The sequence below is a fragment of the Lactuca sativa genome, chromosome 6 (assembly GCF_002870075.4).
Source record: "Lactuca sativa cultivar Salinas chromosome 6, Lsat_Salinas_v11, whole genome shotgun sequence".
NCBI lineage: Eukaryota > Viridiplantae > Streptophyta > Magnoliopsida > Asterales > Asteraceae > Lactuca > Lactuca sativa.
In genome coordinates this window covers 8415812-8430618 of record NC_056628.2, presented here as the reverse complement: position 1 = coordinate 8430618, position 14807 = coordinate 8415812, and positions in this window count along the sequence as shown.

Genomic DNA, 14807 nt, shown 5'->3' with positions numbered 1-14807 from the left:
TGGCATAAAGGTGCTAACTTTATGGTCTTAAGGGCTCCATGCATCCATTAAGCCCTTATTATGGTCTCTTTTAAGCTTTTAAGTTCCCTCTAGCCTTGCATGTGAGTAAAGTTGAATACTTTACGTGACCTTTTAGTCTTTAAGGTCCAGATCTGTGTTTAAGAGCTTTATCCTGAAGATATGGTGGTTTTTGGATTAATACATAAGCCTTTTTAGATTAGGGTTTGAGCTTAATGCCTTTGGGGTGGTTCTTAATGGGTAAAGTTGGAATCTTCACCCTTCTAGACGTATTATCGGTCTAGATCTGGAAGATAGGGCTTCAGTTTGAAGAATAGTGGCTTAATGCATTAAGTGGGCTGGTTGATCGAAGAACTCGGCGAGTTCTTAAGGGAACTCGACTAGTTGGGTTGGGTTTGTCCCGATTATGTTGAAAAAGGAGGAAATCGACAAGTTAAAGAGAAACTCGACGAGTTGTGGGATAACATCGATGACTTGAGTCAACTCGGAGTGTTGACTTTGACTTTGGCCAAGTTTGACCTTTAAGGGGTTTTGAAATATTGATCGGTAACTAAGGGATTGTTTCCGTTTAGGGGTTGAGTAGAGTTGTTTCTCGGGTCGGGGATTTATCAAGTTATCTTTTAGCATTCGAGGTGAGTTTCCTTACTGGGTTTAGCGAGTTGAAGGCACCAAGATCAACCCATGTTTCTGCTATGATGTTAGTATGCTAGTTGTCTCCGTGACTCTCGCATGTGCTATGTTTATATGTTTTCTGGGTCAAGGCCCGATGTCGGATGGGGCCTGATGGATATCTGTATGTTGTATGTCTCTGAGATTATTGCATGTGTATATGTTTATTTTGATATATGTTATTGTATGTTGGGCAGGGCCCATTTTACTGAGCTCAGCTCGATGTCGGGCGGGGCCTGATGCCGGACAGGATCTGAAGCCGGGCGGGGCCCACTATTTGTTATTGTATGATTGGTATGTGGTATTTTTGGGGGAACTCACTAAGCTTTATGCTTACGATTTTCAGTTTATGTTTCAGGTACTGCTAGTTCCAAGGGGAAGAACTCGTGATGACTGCATCACACACACCATCGGGATTTTGTTACGATGTTTTACTCTGATTTGTGACAATTTGATACATTGGTTTATTTCAAATATTTGGATGATATGGAAAATTACTATTTTAGTTAATATTAAATCGAAAATTTTTGGGACCATATTTTTGGATGTTACACATGGTGACTGCTCGATTTTATTGGCGATATCGAGGTGACCGTTGAGAAGTGACGTTATTATTGCTTTATCTTGGATCAAGAAAAATACTCATTACGTATATATGTGGAGGATTGGGACGGTGTCACTTTAGTTACCTCCTTTACACGTGGCTGTAAGGTGCATTTTGTGTATTTTTTTGAACACCTTTTAGTCCCTTTTGTGCATCCATTTAGCATAGTTGTCTTTCATTTTTCTTGCATTTATCAAAGTCACGTTATTCCTTAGAACAACCTTATTTGCACGCTTTTATGATAGTTTCAGGTAAACAGGAGGTTGAAACGCGTTTTGGGAGGTGTCGGGAAGCACGGGTGAAGCTTTCGGGTTGATTGGATGCAAAACGAAAAAGTTGGAAAAATCAAGATTGGACTTGGAATCAGGAGCGAACATGGGGTGTGTTAAATTTATACTAAAAAGTGAGCACGGGTCGTGTTTGACCAAAAAGAGGTTGTTGACCATGCTGAACACAACCTGTGTTAGTTTAGCTTATTTTGACACGGGCCGTGTTGGTCCAGCTGAGCAATTTTTGAGCATTGTACTTGGAAAAAGAACCAAGGATTGCATGCCAACTTCCACTCAACACGACCCGTGTTGATTTACCTTATTTTGACACGGGGCGTGTTCAGCCTAAAAACTAACTTTTGACAGTTTTTTCTATCTTTCATATTACAGGATTTGGGACATTTTTTTAACTTGGACTTCATTTCCAGAGCATGGGAGAAGAGCAATTTCGAAGGTTTTTGCAAGGTTTCGATTGTAATAATTTGGAAACACTTTTTTTGGATTTGTAAGTCTTGTATGTGGATTATTTCATCTTTTTTAGACATGTTGATTGTTCTAGTCATGTGTGGCTAGAACCCTAGTTTCTCCAACTTTATGTCTTAAATTTTTAGTTGTGATTTCAATCATATGACTTGATGTTTGTTTCTAATTTCTATCTAGTGAATTTGATTTTGTTTCAATTGAATGTTTGATTTTAATTTTAGTTTTTATTGGTCATTTAAATTAGGGTTAGATCATTCAAGTTTTCTATTTTGCAAAATCCACAATTGTTTTGTGAAATAGAGCAAGTAACAAGCACTAATTTGAATTCTTTTGAATAGATATAGTGTAAATCATATTCACACATTCTTACGCTCCTGAGCTTGTGAGGAGTATTGAATGTTTTTAGGAACATTCACATAAAGTTTAATGCAATCTTTCAATCTAACTCTAAGAGCTTGTTTAGATTAGGTTAGTGAGGTTAGGGTTAATCAAAGAGATTATTTTGGTTAATTAATGTGGTGAATGGAAAATGTTACAACTTGTTAACACTTTCAAGTACCAATTTAGGTAAAATTGAACAAATATCGTGTCATCTTGGAATCACATTGCTAAGTCATTATACATAGAGTTGGCGTCTTTCATAAATTTCGAACTTACTTTAATTAGTTAATCATCTGTTTGTCCCTTGTTATTTACTTATTTCACTTTTGCAAACAAAACCCTTTTGTGACCAAATTACCTTGCGCAAAAAGGTATAGAAATTAGCCCTTTGTCTTTGTGGATCGACTCTGCTTATCCTGTGTTACTTTTTAGTGCAATATAGTAGTGCTCGTTTGGAGTATATTGTACCCCTTTATTTGTTGGGTTTGACAAACCTAACAAATTGGCGTCATTGCCGGGGACATGGTGTTACTAATTGTTTATGCCTAGATGCTTTCGTACACGTACACCCTTGCCAATTGACACGAAGATAGAGAAGACTACAAAGAGGTTATGGAAGCAAGCCAATCTTTGTAAGAGGCAACCGGATTCTGAGATTTTTTCACCATCTACCCCTCCGGTCATCAACATTTGGGAGGACATACCCCTCTCAAGTGTATCTACATCTGAAGCAGAAACTCTCTCACTCTCACCGTAACCATCCTCACCCAGAAGTACCACTCCACCCTCTTCACCTACTCATAACATCCCAAACCCTACACCTACAGAAACCTCGGTTCCTACTCATACAATGGGAGATAACCATGGAGGGAATCAAGGTCCTCAAAATCCACCACCCGAGCAAACCCTTCACCAATGGGCGAGGCAAAAGGTTACTCAACAACCTCTTTGCATTACATATCCAACAACCACAAAACTTGAACTAAAATTCGAACTCATCCATTTACTCCCAACCTTTAGAGGCCTTGAAAACGAAGATCCCCAAAATTTCCTCACTGAATTCCATGTAATTTGTGTTAGCATGAAACCAAACAATGTCACGGAGGATCAAATCAAGCTTAGGGCATTCCCCTTCGTGGTGCAAGATGCATCAAAAGACTGGCTTTGTGACCTCCCACCAGGGACGGTTACGACATGGGTAGATTTTGCACGGTTGTTCCTAGAGAAGTATTTCCCAGAAATGAAAGCTTTAGCCTTGCGTAGGGAAATTATTGGCACAAGAAGAAAAAGAATGAAGCCTTACATACTTATTGGGAAAGGTTCAAGAAGTTGTGCACCGGTTGTCCAAAACATGGAATTTTCGAATATAACCTCCTTCAATACTTTTGTGAAGGTATGTTACCATGGGAAAGGAGGCTTCTTAATGCTTCAAGTGGAGGGTCTATTGTTGATAAGACCCCAATAGAAATGCGAGAATTGATAAAGAATATGGATGAAGATTCAAAGCACACTTCTCAAGAAGACGGGTGGTATACGGATGCACCCCAAGGTGTAAAAGAAGTCCAAACTCCTCAAATTGAAGCTCAAATGTACAAGCTTACAAAAGTGGTAACGATGCTAGCTAAAGACAAGGGTGTGCAGCCCACACCCCGCTCTTGCGGTATTTGTACTCAAGTGGGGCACCAAATTGACATGTGCCTTCGACTTCAAGAAGAAGATTATACAGAAGCAAATGCCTTAGGGGGTATTCCAGGTCAAATCAAAGAGGATACGAGTAGCCACGGGGTGACCAAAGATGGAAAAACAATCAAGGTTAGGGAGGAAATCAACAAAGACCACCATTTCCTCAACATCAACAAAGGCCGTCTTTTCAACCTCAAAATTTCCAGCCAAGGCCGCGACAACAACCACCTCTACAAACGAGTTCATCGAGCATGTCATTTGAGGATATTGTCAAAAGCCTTGATACTAGCACGTAAAGCTTCCAACAATAAACTAAAGCTAGCATAAAAATCTTAGAGCAACAAGTGTCACAACTTGCTCAATCCGTGAGTAGAATGGAATCATAAGGCAAGCTACCATCTCAAACCGAGAAGAACCCAAAAAACAATGCACATGCCATTACTTTGAGAGGTGGAAAAGGCTATGAATGCCTAAGAATCTAGGATGAAGAAGAGAAAGAAAAGGAGATTGAGGTAGAGAAAGTTGTCAAAGAATATGAAAAGAAATAGACTTCAAAGTCAAAGAAGCCAATAGACACTGAGGTGAAAGTCACTCCAACACCATTTCCTTCAAGGTTAACAAGCACAAAGAGAGAGTAGGAAGACAATGAGATCATGGAAATGTTCCGAAAAGGTTGAAATAAATATCCCTCTTTTAGATGTTATTACACAAATTCCTAGATATGCTAAGTTCCTTAAGGAACTTTGCACATCTAAGAAAAAGCTCAAAGGAAATCAAACAGTGAAAGTAGGAGAAAACGTGTCCGCAGTGTTACAAAAACGGCTACCAAAGAAATGAAAGGATTCGGGTGTATTCACGCTTCCTTGTAAAATGGGTAACTTTTTTTGTGCCACGTGCGATGCTATATCTTGGGGCATCAATTAACGTTTTACCTTATTCAAGCTATAAAACAATGGGAATTAGACCTCTAACAAAAACTGGAGTCATAATTCAACTTTCTGACCGGTCTTTAGTACACCCAAAAAGTGTATCGGAGGACGTGTTAGTGTAAGTCAATGAACTCGTATTTCCCACAAAAACAAAATTAGATGTTGCAAATGGTACTTTGTCTATGGAGTTCAATGGTGAGGTGATCAACTTTAATATCTTTGAAGCTATGCATTATCCTAGTGATATTCATTCCTTAAACTTCATAGATGTTATTGATTCATGTAGTAATGATTGATTTGAGCTGTCAAGCCAAGATGTGCTAACCACCATCTTGAGCATATGAGACAAGAATCAAGAATCTAGCTGAGAAGTACACTTTAGAGGACGAGTTGATTGAAGCAATCAACTCTTTGGAAAAAGCACAACTTATGAGAGTTGAACCACCCCGCATGAAGCTCAAAAATTCCAATCCGAAACTCCTTCCTTACATAGTGCAACCACCGATTCTTGACTTGAAGGCTCTTCCCGACCATCTCAAGTATGTTTATCTTGGAGAGGAAGAGACATTACCGGTGATAATTTCAACCAAGCTATCAAAAGAAGAAGAAAAATAGTTGGTTGAATTTTGAAAAAGTACAAGGAGGATATTGATTGGACCATCGTGGACATAAAGGTGTTGAGTCCATCATTATGCATGCATAAAATATTGATGGAAGAGGATTTCAAGCCAACCCGTGAAGCCCAAAGGAGACTAAATCCACCCATGATGGAGGGGGTGAAAAAGGAGATCATGAAGCTCTTGAATGCAGGTGTAATCTATCCCATTTCTGATAGTAAGTGGGTAAGTCATGTGCAAGTTGTCCCGAAAAAAGTCAGGGTCACAATTGTCAAAAACTCCGAGGGGGATTTGGTACCCACCCGTGTGCAAACCGGGTGGAGAGATTGTATAGATGATAGGAAGTTGAATGCTTCCACCCGTAAAGACCATTTCCATTTACCATTCATCGATTAAATGCTTAAAAGATTAGATGGGAAATCCCAATATTGTTTCCTTGATAGTTTTTCGGGTTTTCACCAAATTTCGGTTGCTTCAGAAGATCAAGAGAAAACCACATTCACATGTCCTTTTGGCACCTTTGCGTATAGACGCATGCCCTTTGGTTTGTGCAATGCACCCGTAACTTTTCAAAGATGCATGGTGAGCATATTTTCAGAATATGTTGAAAATATCATAGAGGTTTTCATGGATGATTTCACTGTTTATGGAAATTCCTTTAACGGATGTTTGTAAAATCTCACCAAAATCTTACAAAGGTGCATTGACACAAATATAGTCCATAATTATGAAAAATTTCATTTTATGGTTGACAAGGGCTTGATACTTGGACATGTAGTGTCACAAAAAGGATTAGAAGTAGACAAGACCAAAATTGATGTCATTAAGAGCTTACCATACCTGACAAATGTTCGGAAAGTGCGTTCTTTTCTTGGCCATGCAGGTTTTTATCGACGATTCATCAAAGAATTTTCCAAAATCACAGTGCCGATGTGTCAATTTCTACAAAAGGAGGTCGGTTTCAAGTTTAGTGATGCATGTAAAAGTGCATTAGATCGTTTGAAGGACTTGTTGACATCCGCCCCCATCATTCAACCACCAAATTAGGATCTTCCATTCGAGATCATGTATGATGCTAGCAATATCACGATTGGGGCGGTTTTGGGACAAAAGGTGGACCAAGCTCATCATGTCATTTACGATGCGTCCAAGACCCTTGATAGTGCACAAAACAACTATACCACACTCCTTGGGACTAAAGTGATCATCTATTCGGACCATGAAGCGATAAAAAATTTACTAACCAAGAAAGATTCGAAGTCGAGGTTAATACGGTGGATGTTGCTTTTGCAAGAGTTCGATATAGAGATTAAGGACAAAAACGAGAAGGAGAATTTAGTTGTAGATCACCTTAGCCGTATTGTATCACCTGAAGATGGTATACCAATCAGTGATACATTTCCAGATGAGAATTCGTTACCAAAGAAGCACCATGGTATGCGGACTTTGTCAACTACTTGATCACGAATCAAGTCCCCCCAGAATCCACATCTTGGCAAAAGGACAAAATCAATACGGAGGCAAAGAGGTATATATGGGATGAGCCATACCTTTGGAAGTATTGCACGGACCAAATGATTCGAAGGTGTGTTGAGAAAAATGAGGTACAATCCATACTTAACTTTTGTCATTCCTATGCTTGTGGAGGTCATTTCGGACCTCAAAGGATAGCTAAAAAGTCTTAGATAATTGATTTTATTGGCCTACCATCTTTCTTGATTCTTATGTGCTATGTGCACATTGTGATAAGTGTCAAAAATATGGGTCCCTAAGTTCTAGGAATCAAATGCCCCTCAACCCCATCTTAGTTTGTGAAATATTCGATGTGTAGGGTATAGACTTCATGAGACCATTTCCGCTCTCTTTTGGTTGTTCATATATTTTGTTGGCGGTGGACTATGTGTCCAAATGGGTGGAGGCTAAGGCCACCCGTACTAATGATTCCAACATTGTGGATTTCCTTAGAACATAGATTTTCTCTTTCTTTGGCACTCTAAAATCTCTCATAAGTGATTGTGGGACTCATTTTTGCACCCAAATGCTTGAAGTCGTCTTGAAAAACTATGTGATGACTCACAAAGTCTCAACAACCTATCACCCTCAAACCAATGGGCAAGACGAGGTCTCTAATAGGCAAATCAAAGGAATCTTGGAGAAAACAGTCAATCCAATAGGCAAGAAGAGGTCTCCAATTGGCGTTACACTTCGCTGTTTAACCGGGAGGAATTGTGGACTTGTCAAAGCCAAATTTCACTTTTACTCTGTTATGGTTGGTATGTATTATAACATGAAGGTGGATTATGCTTCTTTGTTGTGGGATGAATTTACCATGCCTGTCAACTACTTGAAGAAGACTACTGAGATTGGTAGTGCTCATTTTTGGATTCTTATTTTGCATGAAGCATATAGTCACGTAGGAATTCTAGTTCCTAAAGATGTCGAGGTTGCTTAATTCTCACATCTTAATATTCCTAAGGTTGCACTTGATGATCTTGTTGTTGGAAGGATTCCATATGTGTGGGAACCACTATTTCTCTAATACCTTTACAATATTATTACTCCAAACATGCTACATGCATATTCATAAACCTATTTTACATATATGGTGTTATTACAAAAGACTGGATACAAACCGAATAACGAGGTTTTTACAAAGTTTTATATATTACATAACTTCCCAGGACTTTATACCCTAATTACAAAAGTTATAATATTAACTAATCTACATCTTCTACCAGTACATGACTATACTGGATGCTTATCACCTGCAATAGTTTAAACATTGAGAGGGATAAGCGGGTGACGCTCGGCTTAGTGAGTTCAATAACAGTTACAATATAACGTTATTCCATATACATATTAATATGACAAAAGCAAATAGGGACAAAGAACAACAAAGACATATGTTTATCATATGACAGGCCTTCCATATCAACCGATAATCTGATTCAATGATTTACAATCAATGAGACATAACAATTTCAACTTGATATATATCAATAAAGCTTCAGCCCAAATGGCATAGAAAATACAATTTAAGATGATCATTTTGCTAGAATATACAGGCTTTCATCCCTATGCCAATACCAGAAGTTATACGAGTCATGTTCTACATGGCGAAAGGCAGAAAGCCAATACCAGAAGTTATACGACTCATGCTCTACATGGCCAAAGGCATAAATCCGATACCAGAATAATAAGAGACATGTTATACATGGCCAAAGGATCAAAGCAAATACCATAAGTGATACGAGTCATGCTCTACACGATCAACAGTATAAAACTAGAATAACTCAGGAAAGCACATTGAACATATAACACATAACATACAATTGTCCCTATATTGAACTCACCGCGAAATAACTGAATTATAAAATGATAATCTAGGTAGCACTTCGTTTCTAAAAATGACTTTCTTTGACGAAACCGAAGATTTTAGTTGAAAACCGGGCTTTGTGCGGGCAGAGTTTCAATTTGAAAAGATTATTTTCTCGGGTCTTCGGTGCGTCGGGACTTGCTTCGGGTGTCGGGGGTGTTTCCTAGGCTTCCGGGGGGGGGGGGGGGGGTGTTAGGGTAATTTGAGAGATGAAAGAGGGTGTAAAAGTGTAAATTTTGTAACCTTAAATCGGGCAGCCTCACATCCTATTTATAGGGGACCGAAGCACCTAATTACGTTGGGCGTAATTCCTCGGTACGTGGGCGTACGAAGTGGATCAGCTCGGACGCGTCAAGGCTACGGCATATGGCACGCATGTGAAGGAGTAGGGAGGGTGACAGACTCTGGATCACTTACATGAGTACGTTGGGCGTACTACTTCAGACTAGCCTCAAAGTTTGTGCCCAAAACTTCAAAAATTTGTAACTTTCGCATACGAACTCCGTTTTTGACATTCTTTATATCCACGTGTAGGTGAAATTATGATCTACAACTTTCGTTTGGACTCTGTCGGCTAATTTTGACTTTATTTTTAAAGTAATACTTTTAACAGGCTGGGACAAGAAAAGTACGTTAAAATTTCATAACTTCTTCATCCAACGTCCGTTTTCGTCTGTCTTTTTACCGTTGTACTACTATTGATGAGATCTTCGATTCTTGTTTAGGTTGTGTCGGCTAAAAATCACTTGATCTTTATTTCGAGTTTCGGGTTGTGTATTGTTATGCCGAATCATAGAAAATCATAACTTCCTCATGCGAAGTTAGATTTGGACGTTCTTCTTACGAAAGTTCTCGGTTTAACGAATACTACGACTTTCATTTAAATCACTAAGGCTAAAAAGTAGTTTATCGTAAACTCACTTTTTACGTCATATGTCGTGTCGATTCTGTCGCGAAATTTCAATAAGTCATAACTTCTTTGTTATAACTCGGATTTCAGTGAGGTTTTCACCTAAATGTTTCTAACAAGATAATTTACAACTTTTAATAACATTATTTTTACTTATTTCCATCTTAAATTTTACATTTTCGTTAATTTCAATATTTGACTTTTGATAAGAATCTCATAAGACTTCCCATCACTTTTCCAAATGATTCTAAACATAGTTTTACTTCAAATCTCATAAAACTATCTTGTTAGAACTCAACACTCAAAATCATACATTATTTAATAATAATCATTTTTAAACAAAACATGATAACTGAACGTGTATGTTACATTATGCAATACTCCAATTGGTGTTTGATTAGAATCAATTGTTGATTCAATACAAATCGTCATTGAATCTTACTTCTTTTGGTCCTATTCCAAAGAAGATGACATATGGAGCATCTAAATCTTTGCATGTTGTTAAAAAGAAACCATCATCGAAGCACGGAGTTTATGAAAAGACAGTTCCAGGTGATTCTGAGAAAAATGTTGCAACTGTTTCTATGAAGGTTGTTAAAGAAATTTCTGACAATGTTATTAAAGATGTTTCTAAGAAGGAATTTCAAAGTGGTTTCGAGAAGGTGATAGAGAAAGTTGTTAAAGATGTTCATGAGACTGTTGTTAAGAAATCGAAAAAGTTAAAGTCAAAGCATAAGTCTCAAGGTGTTTTTATCAAGGAGATTCATGATGAGGTAGTTTAGGAAACAAAGAAAAGAATGGTTGTCGGGGTGTTGAAACGACTTAAGAAGATCAAGGCTCTAACAGTCGAAGAGCCTTCAACTAAAGTGAAGCCTATTAATAAAGATAAAGTCATTGTTGAGACGGGCAATGAAGATACAAATATTGATGTTCTCACATTCCATGTTTCACCGTGAAATGATGTTATTGTTGAATCGAATACCGAGGAGAAAACCAATCCAGATGTCGCTGTAAATGCATCTAATGTGGATACAAACATCAATTCTAGTGCAACAATTTCAACTTCGCTTTCCTGAGACGACAAAGGCCACTCCACCCGAAGGTCCTATTTCCAAGTCCAATATGGAGGAGGGTAGGTCTTCAAACATCCTTCAGAACTTACCTAATAAGGGCTCAAATGTTACTATGGGTGAGGATACTTTGACATCTGCTCCAGACACTTTAATTGTTCCACCAAGACCACCACCTTTGTCTCCACCACCAACTTCGACTATTCCACCAACAACACTTCCTGTTGTTTCTCCTACATTTTCAAGTATCATAAATAAACCTATCTTTTCTTTATTCTATTCTCAATCGACAGATCAAGAGCCATCAAATACCGAAGAAGATGAACTAATTGAATTTGCTGAGCTGGAGTTTGATCTTGAAGAAGATAATGTTGATGACAATATCGTCATGTCAGGCAAGCAGTAAAAAATTCTTAACTCCAAACTCAACACTATACTTCAGTTTTTGAATGATAATGCTTGGAAGCCTTTTGTAAGTGGTGAAGAGGTTGAGTTTTTGTTGAATTCTCAAGGTCGAGGACGAAGACTTTGATAAATAATATTGTTACAAGTTTCGAAGAACGTCATGCTGCCCATTCCAGTTCTTACAAACATCAGGTTTAGGAATTACAGAAAGTTGCTCGTGAAAGGCACAAATTGTTTGAACAGATGGTAACTTCATCAAAGGAGTCCATTACTTTAAAAGTTCATGAGTTGATCGATTTGTTTTCAAAGGAAGTAACACAGTTGGATAAGTTATGTGTAAGAATTAAGGATAATGTTGATGTTCTTATTGGAGTAACTCGAACCTTGATGGAAGATATTTGAGCTTCCAATAAGGAATATGTTAGAGAGTTGAAGCTTAAGAAGGAATCCGATGGAAAGGTGTTTACAAACATTGAGAACTATCTTATGAGTTTTCATGATTCTTTATCGAAGTTTTATTTTCCGTTAACAACTTTGATTTTTGAAGATCAAATATCTTCTGTGATTTCTTCAGTGGAATCATCTTATTCTTTGATTACCCACCAATGCTCCATGACCATCAATGAGCGTGTCACAAGGGGGGATATAAGGGGGTGTTTATTCAAAAGACGATGGAGAAGACAAAAGAAAAGTAGTTGGGAAGCTGTTTTCTACTCAAATCCCAACTTCACTCCCAATGAAATCCATTATGATGGCTTCGGAAACACCTACAATTCCAAATGTCGAAGTTGATATGTCGAAGCTACAATTGAAGAAAGGTTTGAACATAAACGAAGAAGGCTCAGGTTCTTCAATAGTTAAATGTTGCAACTTCTGAACCAAAAGGAAAGGGAAAATGTGTTATGTGGAGCCTAAAAGATATTGTTACTAACAATGCACAACAAGTTTTGTACACAAAATGCCATATGTATCTTGGTTTGAAGAATATAAGATATTGTTACTTAAGAACTACTCGTGACTAGATCCCAGTAGCGGAGCAAGATGGGGCGTTAAGGGTACTTCAGCACCCCCAAAAAATTGTTTAATGTATACAAAATTTTTTATTTGTAAACATGTTCTATGTTATTGTACCTACAACTAAAAAGATTATATCATTTTTTTTAATTCCCCGAATATGATAACTACATAGAATATTTATTGATAATGTTTGTACCCCCCCACATAAGAATTTCTAGCTTCGCCACTGCTAGATCCATTAAGTAATCTCTAAGTGCGGGTTGTTCCAATACCTAAATCTCTATTTTCAAGTACTCGTGTAATATTAGTGCAATCGCAATTGCAATGCCCAAAAAAACTTTGGTTAATCAACCTATACTCATGACAATCTTCAATTCTAACATTCACTCCCAAGAATGCAATTGACCGTGGAGTTTTGAACATAATTAAATATTCTGAAAGTTTGTTTAAAACATGCAAAAGTGAAAACAAAATATTCGAATTAACAAGACTTTGATAGCAAACTAAAACTCTTTATTAAGACTCTTCGAAATAAACATAAATATTGTTACAATTCATACTATAATATGTTTCATAATAATTCAACCTAACAATTAAACTACTGCATAAAATCACTATCTATTATCATGCCAATGATCCTAGCATGACTATCATGTTTCTCTCTTGATAATGGCTTTGTGAATGGATCAACAAGATTTTCCTCAGATGATACCTAACTCATGATGATGTCACCATCTTTTACATGGTGTTGAACATAATGATACTTCCTCTAAATGTGCCTCAAATTGCCATTCTCCTTGGGTTCTTTAGTCAAGTTGACTACATCCTCATTATCACAAAAGATCTTCATATGCTATTTGATGTTTGACAAAGCTCAAAGATCACCGATAAATTTCTTTAACCATGTAACTTCCTTTGTAACTTCACTAGCCGTTATATATTCAGACTTGCATGTCGAATCTGCCACCGTCTTCTGTTTGGAATGTATCCACGTAACAACCCCTCCATTAAGTAAGAACACCCATACCTATTATGAGCACGAGTTATCTTTATTAGCCTAGAAACTTGTGTCATTGTAACCCGTAACTCTCAGTTCTTATTTTCCACTATATACCAAGAACATATCCTTAGTTCTTTTCATATACAAGAGGATATTCTTTACGACCGCCAATGACTATCATCATTTCTTCTCTTGATATTGACTCAACATCTAAGATCATATGAGATATTAGGTATAGTACATGTCATGGCATACATGATCGATCATATAGCATAAGCATATTAGATTCGACTCATTCTTTCAAGTTCTTGTTCACCTTTGGGTGATTGATATTTACTCAATCTTATGCCATGTTGCATAGGTAAATACCCTTTATTAGAGTATTTCATTTTATATCTTTTCAAAACTCTATTTAAGTATGCACTTTAGATTATTCCGATTAAACGTTTAGATATATCTCTATAGATTCTAATGCCCAATATGTAAGCTACTTCTCCTATAACCTTCATAGAGAAACATTTTCCAAGCCAAGTTTTGACATTATGCAAGGTTGGAATATCATTTCATATAAGGAGTATATCATCAACATACAATACTAGGAAGACCACATTACTCCCACTAACTTTCACATATATGCAACTCATCCTCACTTCTAGAAAATCCAAATTCCTTAACCTTTTCATGAAAAAAAATATTCCAACTATTGATTCTTGTTTTAATCCATAAAAGGACCTTTCAAGATTTCACACTCTATTAGGATATTTTGGATCGATGAAGCCTTCTGGTTGTCTCATTTAGACATCTTCTACCAATTTCCCATTAAGGAGATCAGTTTTCACATCCATCTTCCATATTTCATAATCGTAGAAAGCATATTTGACAAGTACTATTCTAATATACTTAATCTTGGCTAATGACGAGAAGGTTTCCTCGTTATTAATTCCCTGAGTTTGAGTATAACCCTTTGTAACTAACCTAACTTTATACGTGTGCATATTCTCATCCATGTCAGTATTCTTCTTGAAGATCCACTTGCATCCAACAATTTTGATGCGAGGTGTAGGATCAACAAAATATCAAACTTGATTATCATATGTGGATTGAATTTCAATTTCCTGGCTCTCCTTCTATTTAGCAGATTTGGGGTCTGCCATCACTTCCTTGTAGCTAGATGGTTCATCCATACTTGCCAGTGTACGATCACTGATTAGTATAAAAGTCAATCTTCTAGTTTTATGCCCAATGTAACAACATGCTCTACGGTTAACGTAGAGCTTCAGATGGGAAACGGGGAAAATCCAGGCTATGGTAAGCATAGTTAAGATTACGCTTATAGTAATCTCGTTAATCCACCAACTTCCTATTAAGCTATTAAT